Source organism: Corylus avellana, chromosome ca3, assembly GCF_901000735.1.
Source record: "Corylus avellana chromosome ca3, CavTom2PMs-1.0".
NCBI lineage: Eukaryota > Viridiplantae > Streptophyta > Magnoliopsida > Fagales > Betulaceae > Corylus > Corylus avellana.
Window position 1 is genome coordinate 16297215 of NC_081543.1, and position 17287 is coordinate 16314501.

Genomic DNA, 17287 nt, shown 5'->3' on the forward strand with positions numbered 1-17287 from the left:
ATATTTAGTGACGTGTCAAATATTGCCATGTTGCTAAATTTAAAATCAATTTAATTTTTAAAAATTATATTTAAATAATTTAATATAATGATGTGGTAAACTATCACACGTCAATATTTATTGACGTGTTAAAATGACGCGTCAATATTTATTGAAGTGTTAAAACTGACACGTCGATAAATTATTGACATGTTAAAACTGACACGTCAATAAATTATTGACGTGTCAGAAATTGACAAGTTAATAATTGTTTTTGACGTGCCACTTTTTGACACGTCAATAATTATTGACGTGTCAAACAGTGACAAGTCAAAAAACTCTCATTTTTGACACCTTAAATTTTAACGTCTGACACACGTCAATAATGATACGTCATTAAAGTTTAGTGACATGTTAGGCCACCTAACACGTCAAAAACACCCAATCAAGAAAAAATCCATTTTTTTTAGTGTACCATCAAAAAGGTATAAAAAGTGAGCTTTGCTTAAACACCTTGCTAATTTAAATCATATGCCATGGGTTTGTATAGGTGATTTTAATGAAATTGTAGCTCTATCGAAAAGATGGGGTGGTAGTGGAAGATCTAGCTCCCAGATGCAAGCTTTCCAACAGGCATTAGAGAGCTGTGATCTTTCCGACTTGGGATATAATGGTCCAAAATTCACATGGACTAATTGTCAAAAGGATCTGAATTTCACGAAGGAGAGGTTAGATAGGGGTGTTGCAAATCATGAATGGAGGACCTTATTCCAGAAAGCGGAGATTACTGTTAGTGTGGCTATTAATTCGGACCATACTACTTCGATGCTACAATTGAAGAAGTCTGATTTTGGGAGAAAAAGAAATACATTCCGGTATGAAGCTAAATGGGCGCATTAGATGAGGGGTATGAAAAAATTTTACAAGAAGCATGGCAATCTCCGTTGCATGGGGCTGGAACGTGGGACCAGATTGGGTATAATCTGAATTGCTGCAAAAATAATTTACTTCGTTGGCAGAGGAGCGTACGAAGGGCTGGTCCAAAGTCTGTGAATCAATTGCAGGCTCGTCTTCAGGAGGTTCAAGGAGGAGCAATTGATGGTGAGGGGGTTGAAAGAAAATTTGTACAGCAGCAAATACAATCCATAATGGATAAGGAGGACCTCCTATGGTGGCAGCGTGCTAAGGTTGATTGGTTGTGGGGAGGTGATCGGAATACAAAAATTTTTTATGCCCTCGCAACGACCTGCCGATGTTCACATCAAATTTCTAGCATCACTGATACAACTGGGCAAATGAGAAGATTAGCGCGTCCTCCTTTTGTAGGATTGGCTGAGTGAACGGTGTTGACGAATCTGATGACGCTAAAGATATTATTCATCATTATTGTGCACGATAACAATAGTTGGCATCAAAGTCAAGTTCTACGATGGCTAGGATTGACACATATTCTGCGAAATTTGACGTGATGAAGTTCGATGGATACATTAATTTCGGGTTATGGTAGAGATGTGTCAATGATTTGTTAGTGCAAAAAATGATGGTAAAGGTGTTATATGGGACAAAACCAGAAGATATGCCGAACATAGACTGGAAGACACTTGAGGCTAAAGCGGTGGCTACTATTCGGTTTTGTCTGGGAATGACGTGATGTATCATGTCATGGATGAAGAATTTTTGGCAGTAGTTTGGTTGCAACTGGAAATATTAAATATAACATAAAATCTAACATTGCTCTTAGCAATTTGGAGAGTCTAGCTGAAATATCATTATCATAATTAAGTAATAGCTAGAGCAAAGTCAAGAGAGATATAAATGCGTTGAGCTTTGCAATATTGAATTTGTCCATTGAAAACGATGAGGAATAGAATCCCTCTCCTTTAATTCAGGGACAAAATTAGGAAGACAGGATCCCTAGAATTCGTTTTGGGCTCTTAAGATACAATGGATGGTCAAGATTCAAAATTTGAGTTTCTCTAATTTTGAAAGAATTCTACGAGATCCTTATCTAATGCTGAAGGCCGTGGCTCATCCTCCCAAAAAAAAAAAAAAAAACTGTTCAAAAAAATTTATAAATGTAATAATATCTACTATATATTACATAAAAAATATATTGACATGTAATTTAAAAATTTTAAATAAGCTATATCTTTTTTATGAATTAGATCAAATTTTGTAAACCAATCACTATACATCTTTACACTTCTGCATTAAACAAGGGACAAGCAGAAACCGAAATTTAAAACAAGCTTCAAAATCTAAACTCATAGATTTTAGTCTTCCTATACATCAAAACAAATCAACCTATATATATATATATATATCAGAATATTGGGGTCCCCATCTATATAAAACGAATGCAACATTATGTCATTATCTAGCTCTAATCTTCCTAAATTTAGCTTTGCCCATCGGACGAAATCTAACCTCCCATTTAATTTTCTACAGATTTGATAAGATATATAATGAGAAAGAGTTTTTATTGATCATTTAATGGTGTGGGGATATAAATTATACACACGTCGTTACTGTAGCCACTAGTATATCTTTCCTCGCGGACCATGAACAAATGCGTGATGGATAGATTTCAACTATATTTTTGGCTCTGGCGAATCTTTAGTACTATTATTGTACTCTTCGATCTTTACAAATGTGCGGTTGATAGATTTGAAGTACATATATATACTTATATATATAGGCTCTTTCTTTCTTTTTTTCTAAGCACATATATGGGGTCCCTTGACAAATGTGTGGTGGATAATTTTTTTTTTCTTTTTTACATGTTAATTTGCACAAAAAGAAAAAATAGTTTAGAATGATTTGAATTAATAACCTTATTTTTCATGCGTGGTGAATAGATTTTTTTGTATGTATATGAGTCTTGTAAATCCGTATTATTATTATTATTATTATTATTATTATTATTTTACTAACATTTTTTAATTAATTAAGAGGTATAATAGTTATCCTAGTCTCCAATTCTGACAGTCTTTTCTAAATTTTTAATTCAAGTAATGTCTCGTCTTAACCAACTAAAAAAAATTGCAATCTTTTATAAAACATGACAAAATATTATTATAATTTTTTTTTAAAAAAAAAAAAAACTGATAATCCACGGCAGTGGCCATGAGTCATCACTATACCTACGGCGACAGTAGGTTTTTATTATTTTTTGCTTCTTTTTTTTTTTTTTTTTTTTTTTTGAATTTATAAGAATATTTGTCCTTTTGAGACTTCTTGTTGGGATGTTGAATTCTTTTCGTTATCATTGGTAAGAAGCGGAGTATTCGTATACTTAATATTATTCTTTGTAACTACAAATGTGAAATTTTATATGAGAATCCAATGTAAAATAAAATTGAAAATAAACTTGGGCTCTATTTGTTGAAATTCGATCTTGTTTTTTTCTTCTTAAAATAAGAATACCAAAAACCAACTTACACACATAAACTTATTAAAAATACAAAAACAGTTTTTACAATTTATGTCATATCAAAGCATATTTCCAAACAAAAACAAAAACAAAATATACTTTTCAAGACACGCATCACATATTCACATGACTAACTACTAATCTTTACAAAAATGTGGTGGATAGATTTCTAAGCACATATATCACTAGAAGTGTGTGAAATTTCATATGAGAATCCAACGTAAAATAAAATTGACAAGAAAGTCCGGCTTTATTATTTTGGTTTTTCTTCTTAAAATAAAAATAATTAAACAAAAAATTATTAAAAATATGAAAACAATTTTTACATTTATATCATATCAAAACATATTTTCAAACAAAATATACTTTTCAAAACACACATCACATGACAAACTACTAATCTTTACAAACTTGTGGTGGATAGATTTCAAGTACATATGTGGGGTCTTTTTCTTTTTTTTTTTCTTTCTTCTTCTAAGCACATATATATGAGGTCCAGTTGATAAAAAAAACAATACGTCGATAACCAACGTTAATTGAAATTGACAAGAAACTTCAGCTCTATTTGTTGAAATTCTTTTTTTGGTCTTTTGTTTTTATTCTTAAAACAAAAACATTAAAAAAAATAAATTTTACATGACAAAATACCCTCATAAAGTTTTATAGAAAAAAAAAAAAAAAATTGGTGATCCACATCAGCGGCCATGGGTCTTCAAACCTATAGCCACCGTGGGTCTTTTTTCTTTTTCTTTTTTTTTTTTTTCTCAAAACTATAAGGATATTTGATTTTTTTAAGGATTTTTTTTTTTTAAGACAAAAATGATACGTTGCAATTTTTTTGATAATTTTGAAGAACATTGCTTCAAGTGAAAGTTTAGAATGAAGATTACAAATGATCTGAATATGTGTACTTTTCCAATTATATTTCCATCATAGAATTGTATCCTAACCCAATCTAGAGATCAATTACCTAACCTAACCCAAGGTTTCAAAGTAGCCCAAGTCCAATAAAAAACCAATGGGCTCCATTTGAGTTTTACGAGTTGAAGACTAGGCTTGGCTAGGTTGGAAAACTTAGGTTAAGCCTGCGTGCCACATCCAATCCAACCAAACCAGTGTATCTAAATTGCAATTCTAAAAACTTGACCATAACTTTAAATTGTTAGGCCTCTCGCGGAATCTCTAGTTCATTGCAAAAGAAATAGCAACTACTAGAAATAGAAGCATATGGATTAATAAAATAGCTATTCATATTTCTTAGTTTGGTAACAACACATGTAAAAATTATAATTGAATCAAAATTACGAAAAACCCACTATTATTTGTTTTTCAAACTTATATTAAATAAAAAAAATAAAAAAACTTGAAATAAAATGGGTGGCCGACCACCCCAATGGGTGGTCAAGCCACCCACTTTATTTTTAATTTTTTTTAAAAAAAAATTATATGGGTATTTTAAAAAAAATGTATTTCATTCTTTAAGAATTAACTAAGCCACTCATTTTTAAATGGTTTACCTAATCCTATGCGTATGAGATTAGTAGTTTCATGGGAATAAACTATTTCCATGAATAGTTTGTCACCAAACAAAGCAGTAGCTATACCTAGGATTAGCTAGTCCATTCCAATGGTCTATTCCACAAACAAAACGGAGTCTTAATCCCTTTGAGATACACTTCATAACGAATGTTACGGGATCATCTTTATTTCAAATGAAATAAATATTATCTATTTTATGGTTATGATTTAAAGTTGATCAATTTATCAGTCTATTTTAGATGCATGAGCTTTAAAACCCAACATGAAATAGATAATATTTATTTCATTTGAAATTAAAAGGATCCTAGTCGGTGAGTAACACTTACCTCAACTGACTAGTCATTATAACAAAACTAGTAGTCATCAACCATTGAATGTCCTAATGATCATTGATTAAAAAGAACATATCGATGTAATTAAGGAAGATATACAAGGCCCTCTTTTGCATGGCGATTGTGGCATTCGCCAAACCGCTTCCTTGCCCAAATTATGGAAGCTAAATATTATAGGGGTCGTACTTTTCTAGATTCCAAGCTTGGCAACCGGCCCTCTTTTGCATGGCGAAGCATATATAGCTCTTGTGGATTATTGAAAGAGGGTTTGATATAGCAGATTGGGAATGGGTCAAAAGTTCGAATTTGGAAGGACAAATGGCTGCCCCGTCCCTCGACGTTTGTGGTGCAATCGAGGCCGACTCTCTTGGACCCAAATGTAACTGTGAATGAACTTATAGATGATGACACAAAATGGTGGAAGCTTTCGCTGCTGGAAAATTTATTTTCTAAGGAGGATGTCCAAATCATTTTGTCTATGCCGATTAGTGCCTCTTCACAAGATGATGTGTGTATATGGAGGGGAACTAAGTAGGGGTGGCAAAATGGGTACCTGACACGACCCGATTACGACCCGCGGGTACCCGTTACACGATTAGCCTATACCTAGGCACGACCCATTTAGCTAAACGGGTAATCGGGTTTGACACGATTATGACACGAAAATAGTCGGGTAACCCGACACGACCCGTTTTACCCGTTTAAAATAACCGGGTCTAATTGGGTAGACACGACCCGACACGACCCGATTACTTTAAACTATAAATTTTTTAAAAAAAATAAAAAAAAATTCAAAATTGTAATAATAATACTAATACAATAATATATCAATATAGTCAATACAAAAAATTGAGTTCCAAGAGATTAAAGGCTTTAATAAAGGATAAGAAAAAAATATATATATCGGAAAGTGACTGTAATTGACAAATTGTATTCCAAAAGAAATTACTAAACTCATAATTTCACCTAAACTTAAAAGTTAAAAGTTAAAACAAGTAAGTTCATTTATTAAAATAGTCCACTTATTATTTAGTCCCACATGTAACAAAAGTGTTAAAAAATTAATTTAAACAATGAAAATCTAAGTTTTCTTGTTGGCTTTCTCTTTTGTCGGTAATTATGTATTAACTTATTTCTTGAAGCAGGCTTCCTTGTTCCCAAATGCTAAAAATGGTAAAGTAAGTCTTAATTTCTTAAAGTCTGTACTTAAAAAAAATAAAAATAAAAACTAAAAAAATAAAAAAGTCTTAAAGTTACACATGAGGAGTCCGCAAGGCAAAAAAAAAAAAAAAAGTCTTAAAGTCTGTGTAAACTTGAGGAGTCCGCAAGGCAGAAAAAAAAAAAAGAGAAAAAAAAAAAATCCGGGTCTGGCGGCAAGGCAGAAAAAAAAAAAAAAAAAAAAAAAAGAGAAAAAAAATAAATAATAAAACATCCGGGTCTGGCGGGTCGACTCATGAACTGCCAGACCCCGGATATCGAGGGAAATTGAAGGGATCGACCAAGGACCAGATGTAAGAACGGTTCAATCGGAGTCGACCCGACGTGGGTCGACCACAGACACGAATTCTTCGGTCTGAATCGTAGATCTGACATTTACCGACACGACCAACCATCCAACCACCGTCAGGTTCGCCGTTCAAGGGTCGTGGTCGAACTACAGCCCTAGAATCCAGAATGGACCGTGGAAGAGTGCGTACTATATTCAAGGGGAGATGGAAGCACTAGAAGTAGCAGAAAGTTCCTCTCAAGGGGGGATTAGCACGGCTTGGAAACAGATATGGGGACTGAAAATACCCAATGTGGAGAAGAATTTTCTTTGGCGAGCGTGTCATGAAAGCTTACCTACCCGACATAATTTATATCGGCAGAAGATTGGTGAAGATTCCTTATGTCCTATATGTGGATTAGAAGAGGAAACTGCTCTTTACATCCTCTGGCAATGTTCCTCTGCTAGAGAAGTGTGGTGTGTGGGACCTAAGGAATTACAGAAGAGTTCAAATTCTGGTTTGGAATTTCTGCAGATCGTTGAAGAGGTTTTTGACAAATGCTCTTTGGAGGAGATAGTACAATTTGTAGGGATTGCTCGAAGAATCTGGTTGAGGTGAAACGACGTGGTGCATAGGGGCGCTTTTTTACACCCCAATTTCTTGGTACAGCGAACAATCAGAGCTGTTGAAGAGTTCATAATGACGTCAGGACAGAATGAGTCGCAAAAGCTTCCAATTGGAGTACGATGACTGCAGAGATGGACTGCTCCTCTTGCTAGGTGGATGAAAGTGAATTGTGATGCCTCAGTGGATAAGACGAAGGGATGGCTAGGATATGGAGTAACGGTGCGGGGTGAAAGGGGGTTGGTAATGGCAGCACAGTGTAAGACTAATGGGTAACCTTGATCCGACTTTAGCTGAAGCTGGGGCGGTTTTGATGGCTATTCACTTATGTCAAACGCTAGGTCTCCCTTCGGTACACTTTGAAGGCGACGCACAGCTCGTGGTGGACGGGGTCAATTCATTGGGCACAGATTGGAGCAGGAAGGGCTTAGTGTTGGAAGATATTAAATATGAACTTAGGCTTTTTCATCAATGGCGAATGTCTTTTGTTCGTAGGGAAGAGAATCAAGCGGCACATGCTCTTTCTAAACTAGTTACAATGGCAGAGAGAAACCAGATATGAATCAACAAGGTTCCTGATTGTATTCAAGATGTTATTTTGATGGAACATCATGCTTTATCTTCTTGATTTTATCTAATGAGAATGAGATGATTATTTCAAAGAAAAAAGAAAAGAAAAGGAAGATATACAAGAGATCTACATATTAGAGGTCTTCCCAATAACATCCACTATTAAACTTAGCCAGCAAGAAGCTTCTCTATTCGTATTCATTGTCCAAATTAAATGCAAAATGCATTTTTCGCGCATCGGTGAAATAGTTCAATTATCCACTATACAGTATATTCTCTAAGATCCAAGGACTCCATAGTCTTTTTATCCTAAGAAATATACTAATTTAGGCATATCAAAAGTATCTTCTTGGTGGGAATAATATGGCATGCTACATTCTAGAGAAAAAGCTTGATCAAGCTGTTAAGTTTAATTCCGATCCAAATGGAAAACTAGCTAGGTGGAAGGAGAGAGTTGAGGAGATGGATCGAGATGGTTTTTAGTTTAGGAGCAGACCCTCCTAAAAGGGAAGGAGTACCGTACCCAAAGGAAGGGAGTACAGGAGGAGTTGGTACGTAAGATTGGTTATAATGAAATCTTATTTATTCTGGACATCTATAGGAATATTTGAACAGTAAAATATTTTTAATGAATGTGATATTTTATTTTTACCTGCATAGCTAAAATATTTGTAGAGTATGTAGGACCTAAATAAATATAGACTGGATTCTAACACAATGATAAAAACATGTGGCTAATTATTCAAAAAATATATTCATTAGTGTTTAATTATTTAAAAAAAGTAAATACATATTTTTAAATTTTTTTTACCTCATGAAAAAATGGAGGTTAGTTAAATTTATGAACTAGTATGAAAATAAAGAAAAATGACAAATTATTTATGACATGTTTATCAAATATAATTTATTTTACAGTCACTACTTTTTTTTTTTTTTTTTTAACCTCTAAGTTTACATATTCTGTTAAGAGAAAATGATAGAATAATTCGGATAAAGTGGTTGATATTACTATTGAGACATTTGAAGACATAAAATAGTTGTTTTGAATTAAATTAATGTATTATTTACTCTCCTAATTCTCATATGTTATATATTTATTATGTAACTCTCCTAATTCTCATATGTTAGATATTTATTATGCAATTCTCATGATTCTCATAAGTTACATATTGATTATGTAACTCTCCTAATTCTCATAGTTTACATATTGATTATGTACTTATTATATTCTTGGCCTCATTCAACTATAAATAGATCATTTTATTGTACAATTTCTATTAAGTGAAAGAAAGATGTAGCTAAGAAATGGCTTTGACGTGTGAATGTAGGTCATAGGCCGAACCACCTTAATCTCTATCTTTCTTCCTTACTTTTTTTCTTTATATTTTTTTGTATACTTTAACAATTACTTTCTTTCTTTTCTCTTTTTCTTTTTCCCGATGTGACTAGAAAGCTAATAAACTTTTGTTGTTTTGCATGTTTTGTTTGTCTATTATTGTCTATGAATTTTTTACCTTTTTTAATTTTATTTTTATGCTGCCAAAAAGGAACTTTCAAACAATAATAAGACCTTCTTTTTTTTTTTTTCATTTTTTTAGAAAAAAAAAAAAAACAAAATTAAACTCTCTAAGTCCGTAAGTCTTGTAATGCAATGGAGGGACGACCACATTTAGGTTAATAAAGCCTATTACGTTCATCTTACACTACAAAAATTTATTTATTTTTGTCACGAGTCGTTAGTGATGTGTCAAGGTTGTTGACACATTACTAACGGTTAGTAATGTGTCATTAGTAACGTGTCTGGCGGGTTAAAAATTGGTCGTAACTATTGGGGATTTAGTAACGTGTCAGTTAATGACACGTTACAAAAATAATAGTAATGTATCAATTTTGGCACGTTACCATTTGGTCACATGTCATAGTTGACACGTTACCAAAAAATTTGTAATGTGTCAGTTAATGGCATGTTACAATTACTTAGATGACATGTCAATCTTTGGTGACGTGTCAAATCGACACGTTATTAATATTGGTAACGTGCCAAATGTGATACGTCACCATTATGTGACGTGTCAATTATGTCACACATCACCATATGATGATGTGTCAGAGATGACATCTCACAAATGATGGCAGGGAAAAAAAAATTTTATCGGGCCGTTATACTCGAATTTAAGAGCCGCCACACCTGATATACGATTGGTTGTAATGAAATCTTATATATTCTGTACATCTATAGGAATATGTGAACAGTAAAATATTCTTAATGAATGTGATATTTTATTTTTACCCGCATAGGTAAAATATTTGTAGCGTACGTAGGACGTAAATAAATACAGACTGGATTCTTACACACTAATAAAAACATGTGGTTAATTATTCAAAAAATATATTCATTAGTGTTTAATTATTCAAAAAAATTAAATACATATTTTTAAATTTTTTTTACCTCATGAAAAAATGGAGGTTAGTTAAATTTATGAACTAGTATGAAAATAAAGAAAAATGACAAATTATTTATGACATGTTTATCAAATATAATTTATTTTTCAGTCACCTTTTTTTTTTTTTTTTTTACCTCTAAGTTTACATATTCTTTTAAGAGAAAAATGATAGAATAATTCGGATAAAGTGGTTCATATTACTTTCTTTTTTCTTTTTTCTTTTTTTTTTGAGAAAGTGGTTGATATTACTAGTTAGACATTTGAAGACATAAAATAGTTGTTTTGAATTAAATTAATTCATTATTTACTCTCATAATTCTCATATGTTACATATTTATTATGTAACTCTCCTAAGTCTCATATGTTACATATTTATTATGCAACTCTCATGAGTCATGATTCTCATAAGTTACATATTGATTATGTAACTCTCATAATTCTCATAGTTTACATATTGGTTATGTAACTTTTCTAATTCTCATACGTTACATATTGATTATATACTTATTGTATTCTTGGCATCATTCAACAATAAATAGGCCATTTTCTTGTATAATTTCTATCAAGTGAAAGAAAGATGTAGCCAAGAAAAGGCTTTGACGTGTGAATGTAGACCATAGGCCAAATCACCTTAATTTCTATCTTCCTTCCTTGCTTTTTCTTTTTATATTTTTTTATATACTTTAACAATTACTTCTTTTTCTTTTTTTTTTTTTTTTTTTTTTTTTTTTTTTTTTTATTATGAGACTAGAAAGCTAATAAACTTTTGTTGTCTTGCCTGTTTTGTTTGTCTATTATTGTCTATGAATTTTGTTACCTTATTTTTTTATTTTTTTTTTTTATGTCGCCAAAAAGGAACTTGCAAACTATAATAAGACCATTTTTTTAAATTTTTTTTAGAAAAAAAAAAAAAAAATTCAACTCTCAAGTCCTTAAGTCTTGGAATGCAATGGAGGGACGACCACATTAGGTTAATAAGGCCTATTACGTTCATCTTACACTAAATTTTTTTTTTTTGGTCACCGGTCATTAGTGACGTGTTAAGGCTGTTGACACGTTACTAACGGTTAGTAACGTGTCTAGCGGGTTAAAAATTTGGTCGTAACTATTGGGAATTTAGTAATGTGTCTGGTAATGACATATTACCTTTTAGTAACGTGTCAAAATTAACATGTTGCTACTATTTTTGTAACGTGTCAATTTTGACACGTTACCAAAAAAATTTGAATGTGTCAGCTAATGACACGTTACAATTAGTTAGATAACGTGTCAAATTGACACGTTAACATGTCAATTTGGAATCCAATTATAAATATATATACATCAACAAAACATATAAAATACACAACTTATGTTATACACGTATACAAGAAACTTAAGTTAAGGTTAAGAGTTATACACAAAAAACTCCCAAACAAACACCCCAACGAAATCCAAGTGAACATCGTCATGATCTCCCGAATTTTTCGCACTAATTGCAAATGATAAAACAAACAATCAATCATCAAAATAACATGATAGAATCTTATCAAGTCCTAAGCAATGAGCAACATCCAAGTAAAGTCATCATACTTGTTAGTTCTTGTGTTGGCTTAATTCTGTTCCAAAATGCAGATGCTATTGTTCACAGGCTCAAACACTAATATAGAATGCTCAGAATCCAATCTCCACCATTTATAATGTAGATTCGTGTGTCATGAACGTCCCTGCAAAATTTTAGCTCAATCGGATCACAAACGCCCATCAATCGGTGCTGTTGATCAAGGCTGGACAACATTTCCAAAATGCAGTTTCACCCATTGCATGCCCTGTCGGGACAAGCCTTCCCCATATCCGGACAGCAGTTCCAAAAACTCTGTTTCTACTCCGCAAGGCCCTGTCCGGACAACCCGTAAGTTTTAGGCCCAAAAACGTGATTTTAAGTGTGTTAGGTCTAGGGTTTTGTCGGGACTATATATACATCTTTATAGAGAGAGAGATGGATAAAATTCTACCATAGGTTTCGTGAGAGGTTGTGCTTAGAGAGAAAATCTATGTGAGCCTGATTAATCCTCTTAGAGGATTATTGTTTGTTTCATTGAGCTTTATTGAGAAGTCTATTGGAAGTGTTTGGTAAAGGAGAATCATATTGAAGAAGATTGTGAGTAAGGAGACGAGTTGTAGGCTTATCGATCTTATAGAGCCAAAGTCTTGCAAAGGGTTGTAAGTGTTCCTAGTGTCTGTAATCTCTACATAATCTTTTGATAGTGATTTCCTGAGTTTGGCTGCCCCGGAGAGGTTTTACTTTTAGATCGGTTTTTAAAAGGTTTCCTCTTCGTCACCAAAATCTTTGTGTGTGATTATTTATATTTTGGTGATTGTTTGCTTTGATAAATATCTATTAATTCCACATAAACTGTGATATTTATCCATTTAGAGTTTTTCAATTGGTATCAAAGCGGGTTCACTCCGTGAAAGATTAAATTCCTGAATGTGATCTTTCTTTCTTGTTTAAAATGTCTCAAACCCTTAACACTGTGCCTAATTTTAATGGATCAAATTATGGCTATTGGAAGTCCCGTATGAGATTTTTCTTAAAATCTATAGACGTTTGGCATGTCATTGAATCTAGATTTAAAATAAGCCGACAACCGAATGGTCTAATGTTGGAAAACAAACTCGTATGGTGAATGACAAAGCTATGCATGCTCTATGCTTGGCAATTTCACAAACTGAATTCTCTAGAATTTCAAATTATGATAGCGCCAAGGATGCATGGGAGATCATAGAAACTACGTATGAAGGAACTAATCTTGTTAAAGCTTCGAAACTTCAAATGTTAGTTTCTCAGTTTGAGGATATTAAAATGTTAGAGGATAAGACATTCAATGAATTTTTGGTAAACTTAGTGAAATTAGAAATTCCATGATAAATCTAGGAAAGAAAGTTTCTGACACTAAGCTCATTAGAAAAGTTATGAGATCACTTTCTGAAAGATTCAGAATGAAGGTAACTGCTATTGAGTCTTGCACTAATCTTAATACCATGAGGATAGAAGAGTTAGTTGGTGCCCTTCAGACTTATGAGTTTTCTTTGCCTCAACCTACGAAAAATAAGGATCTTGCCCTTAGAACTCACAGGAAGAATTTTGATGAGTTATCTGATGATGACTCACCAGATGAAGAGGAACTTGGCTTGATAGCTAGAAAGTTTTACAAGAATGAACATAGAATTTCCAAGAGATTTGGAAAACAAAAAGAAAGTACTCAAGGGAGAAATGAAAGAGACCCACGTGGTCCAAAATGTTATGAGTGTTCTGGCTATGGTCATGTTCGCAAGGATTGTGCTAACCTCAAGAGTAATAAGCCAAAAGACCAAAAAGCTTTCAATATTACCTTGAGTGACACCGATGAGGAAGAAACTCCTAATTATATGGCTTTTATTGCTTCTTATGATTCTGATGATTCTAATGAATCAGATGTTCAATCTACATCTGATAATGAATCAAAAGGGGTTAGTGAACTTCAACACTCCTTTAACAATTTGATAGAAAAATTTTCTATGCTTAGAGATACTAACTAATTGTCAAGGATGTTAAGAATCTTGAACTTGAAAGGGATAATTTGTTGAAAACTTTTGAGTGATTCACATGTTGTTTGCAATACTCTTAAATCTAAAAATCATGTGTTAATTGCTAAGATTAAATCCCTTCAAAATGATCTGAATGAATCTAGAAATCATTTGAGAAATTCCTCTAGTGAAAAGCTAGATAAAATGTTGCATGTTCAGAAACATTTTGGTGACAAATCTGGTTTAGGATTTGATAAAACTGATTCTTTGTCTTCTAACCGTGCTTCTACTTCAAAGACTGTTTTGGTTAAACCAGTGAAAGTAGAAGAATCTTCAAGTGAAGAAAAGCAAGCAGCTATTCCGACTTCTCAAGGTAAGAAAGGTAAGAAAATCTACATTGAGCCTTATGCATCTTACCCTAAACCTAGAGTTGTGCATCCTCATAGGAAATTACTTTCTCAAAGGTTTGTCCCTACATGTCATCACTGTGGAAACGTGGGTCACATTCAACCTCAATATTTTAATTTGAAACCTCATGTGCATATAAATGAAAATTCCTATTCTAGGAAAGAAAGTGAGGATTTGGTCACAATGATGAGAGAAGTTCTATCTAGGCTAGATAAGTTTGAACAAAGTCATAAGTCTAGACCTAAGCTTTCTCAAGTGTGGGTTAGGAAGGATGATACCATTCACCCCTTGAGGGGGAGTGGTGATGATCTCACCTTATGTTAGGTGAGTCACCCACATGCCTAGGATTAATTTTCTTGCATATCTTTGCATATCCTAGAGCATGCTGTTCTTTTTCTTTTTACATTGTATTCTTGTTTTATTGCTTTGAATTGTCTTTCATTTGTCTGCATTTCTTTTGTGAAAAAAAATTCAAAAAGACAAAAATGTTTTACTTTGGTTGTCTTTCTTTTCTTTCTTTTATCTTATGCACCTAGATAGTCTATTAATTTCTCATGTTGCTTTCATGGATTTAATTCCTTGTGTCTTGGAATGTTCTTAATATGCATGAGATGAGAATTTGAGTTCAATAGACTTATTTTTGTTGTTACCTAAAGCCTGAGCTTATGTGGTACGTTTTGCCTATGCTTTATCTCTTGTGCACATTTAACCTTAAATTGAGGTTTCGCTTAACTTTATTTATGAGGTCTGTTAGGTAACCATATAAGGTTTTTTTTTTTGACTAGTCATATTTTTTCAAATTGACCATATGCTTGTTGAACCTAGGACTTAAAAAAAATTCATGCTTTTTCTTTTGTGATAAGCACCAAAAGTTTAAGGACACTTTCTCAAAGAGAAAAAGAAACAAAATAGTGAAATAAATAAAATCAAAAGATCATATTCCAAAATGAATTTATTTCACTATGTCAAACTTGTGCAAAATGCTTTACAAAGAGAAATGTATAGGATGAGAGTATCTAGGCCCTAGTATGATAAGGTTTGACTTTTGATTTGATATACTTGTCAAAACCTCATGGTGGTAAAACTTTCTCCACATTTTGTAAGTTGAAATTTTTTCTCTTTGGATGGCTTACATACATACCACACAAGCATGGGTTAAATGGAACATTTTTCTTTGCTTCGGTTAAGCAATATGAGTTTCTAGCCATTTCTAGTTTCATGTATATTTTGCATATTTAGAGCATGTTTGGGATATTCATTGTGCAATACATGAGTCATTGATGTGTATAGCATGTGTGTTCATTTGACTTTTGAGGGGAGAAATATGTTTTGCTTTTCCAGTTTCTTGTTGATAATTGAGTCATACATTGAGGGGGAGTTTTGCTGATGTTTCTTTATGATCTTGCATTCTACGTTATTTTTTTTATCATGAGTTTTATTTATGTATTCTTGTTCCACATATGCCTTGATGTATTTTGTGAAGTGTGTCAGGAAACATGCAGACCTTTTGTCATTCTGTGACAGAAAGGGGGAGTAAATATGGGGAGATGATGGGATTGACTAGGCATTTTGGTTTTGTCACCGAATTGCCAAAGGGGGAGTTTGTTAGTTCTTGTGTTAGCTTAATTCTGCTCCAAAATGTAGATGCTACTGTTCACAGTCTCAAACACTGATATAGAATGCTCAAAATCCATTCTCCATTGTTCATAATGTAAATTCTTGTGTCATGAACGTCCCTGCAAAATTTCAGCTCAATCGGACCACAAACGCCCATCGATCGGAGTTGTTGATCAAGGTTGGACAATATTTCCAAAATGCAGTTTCACCCATTGCATGCCCTATCTGGACAAGCCTTCCCCATATCCGGACAGCAGTTCCAGAAACTCAATTTCTGCTTCACAAGGCCCCGTCTGAACAGCCTATTAACCTGTCCGGACAACCCGTAAGTTTTAGGCCAAAAAACGTGATTTTAAGTGCGTTAGGTCTAGGGTTTTGTTGGGGGTATATATACATCTTTATAGAGAGAGAGATGGACGAAATTCTACCATAGGTTTCGTGAGAGGCTATACTTAGAGAGAAAATCTGTGTGAGCCTGATTATTCCTTTTAGAGGATTATTGTTAGTTTTATTGAGCTTTATTGAGAAGTCTATCAGAAGGGTCCGGTAAAGGAGAATCATGTTGAAGAAGATTGTGAGCAAGGAGACGAGTTGTAGGCTTATCGATCTTATAGAGCCAAAGTTTTGCAAAGGGTTGTAAGTGTTCCTAGTGTCTGTAATCTCTACATAATCTTTTGATAGTGATTTCCTGGGTTTGGCTGCCCCGGAGAGGTTTTACTTTTAGATCGGTTTCTAAAAGGTTTTCTCTTCGTCACCAAAATCCTTGTGTGTGATTATTTATATTTTGGCGATTATTTGCTTTGATAAATATCTACTAATTCCGCATAAACTATGATATTTATCTGTTTAGAGTTTTTCAATACTCAATATAATTAATATTCAGGTTTAACAAATCGAATGTCACATAAGCAACTTCAACATATAAATCTACACTACGTATGCATAAACACATGTATTTTTATTCAATAAGGCAGCTTCAACAAATATGGTAACATTAAATATGCAAAGCTCCAACTACAACCAAACCAACTAAGAGTAACAAAGTAAATTATTTTGAGTTAACTACATACGCTATTCGATTATTATATATTGAATTTTGCGAAACAATAAGAATATAGTATTACCTAATTAGCTATCCGTTGAGGATCTCACAATCACACGGGCTAGGGACTCCGCGCCGTGCGCATCCCAAACTGTAGTCACCTCCAGCTTGGAGCTCACTTGTCTCGAGCCCTCAAGCACATTAAACCGGGCCTCATACACAGCCATTTGCTCAGTAACCTGCGCGGTCACCGCCGCAATACT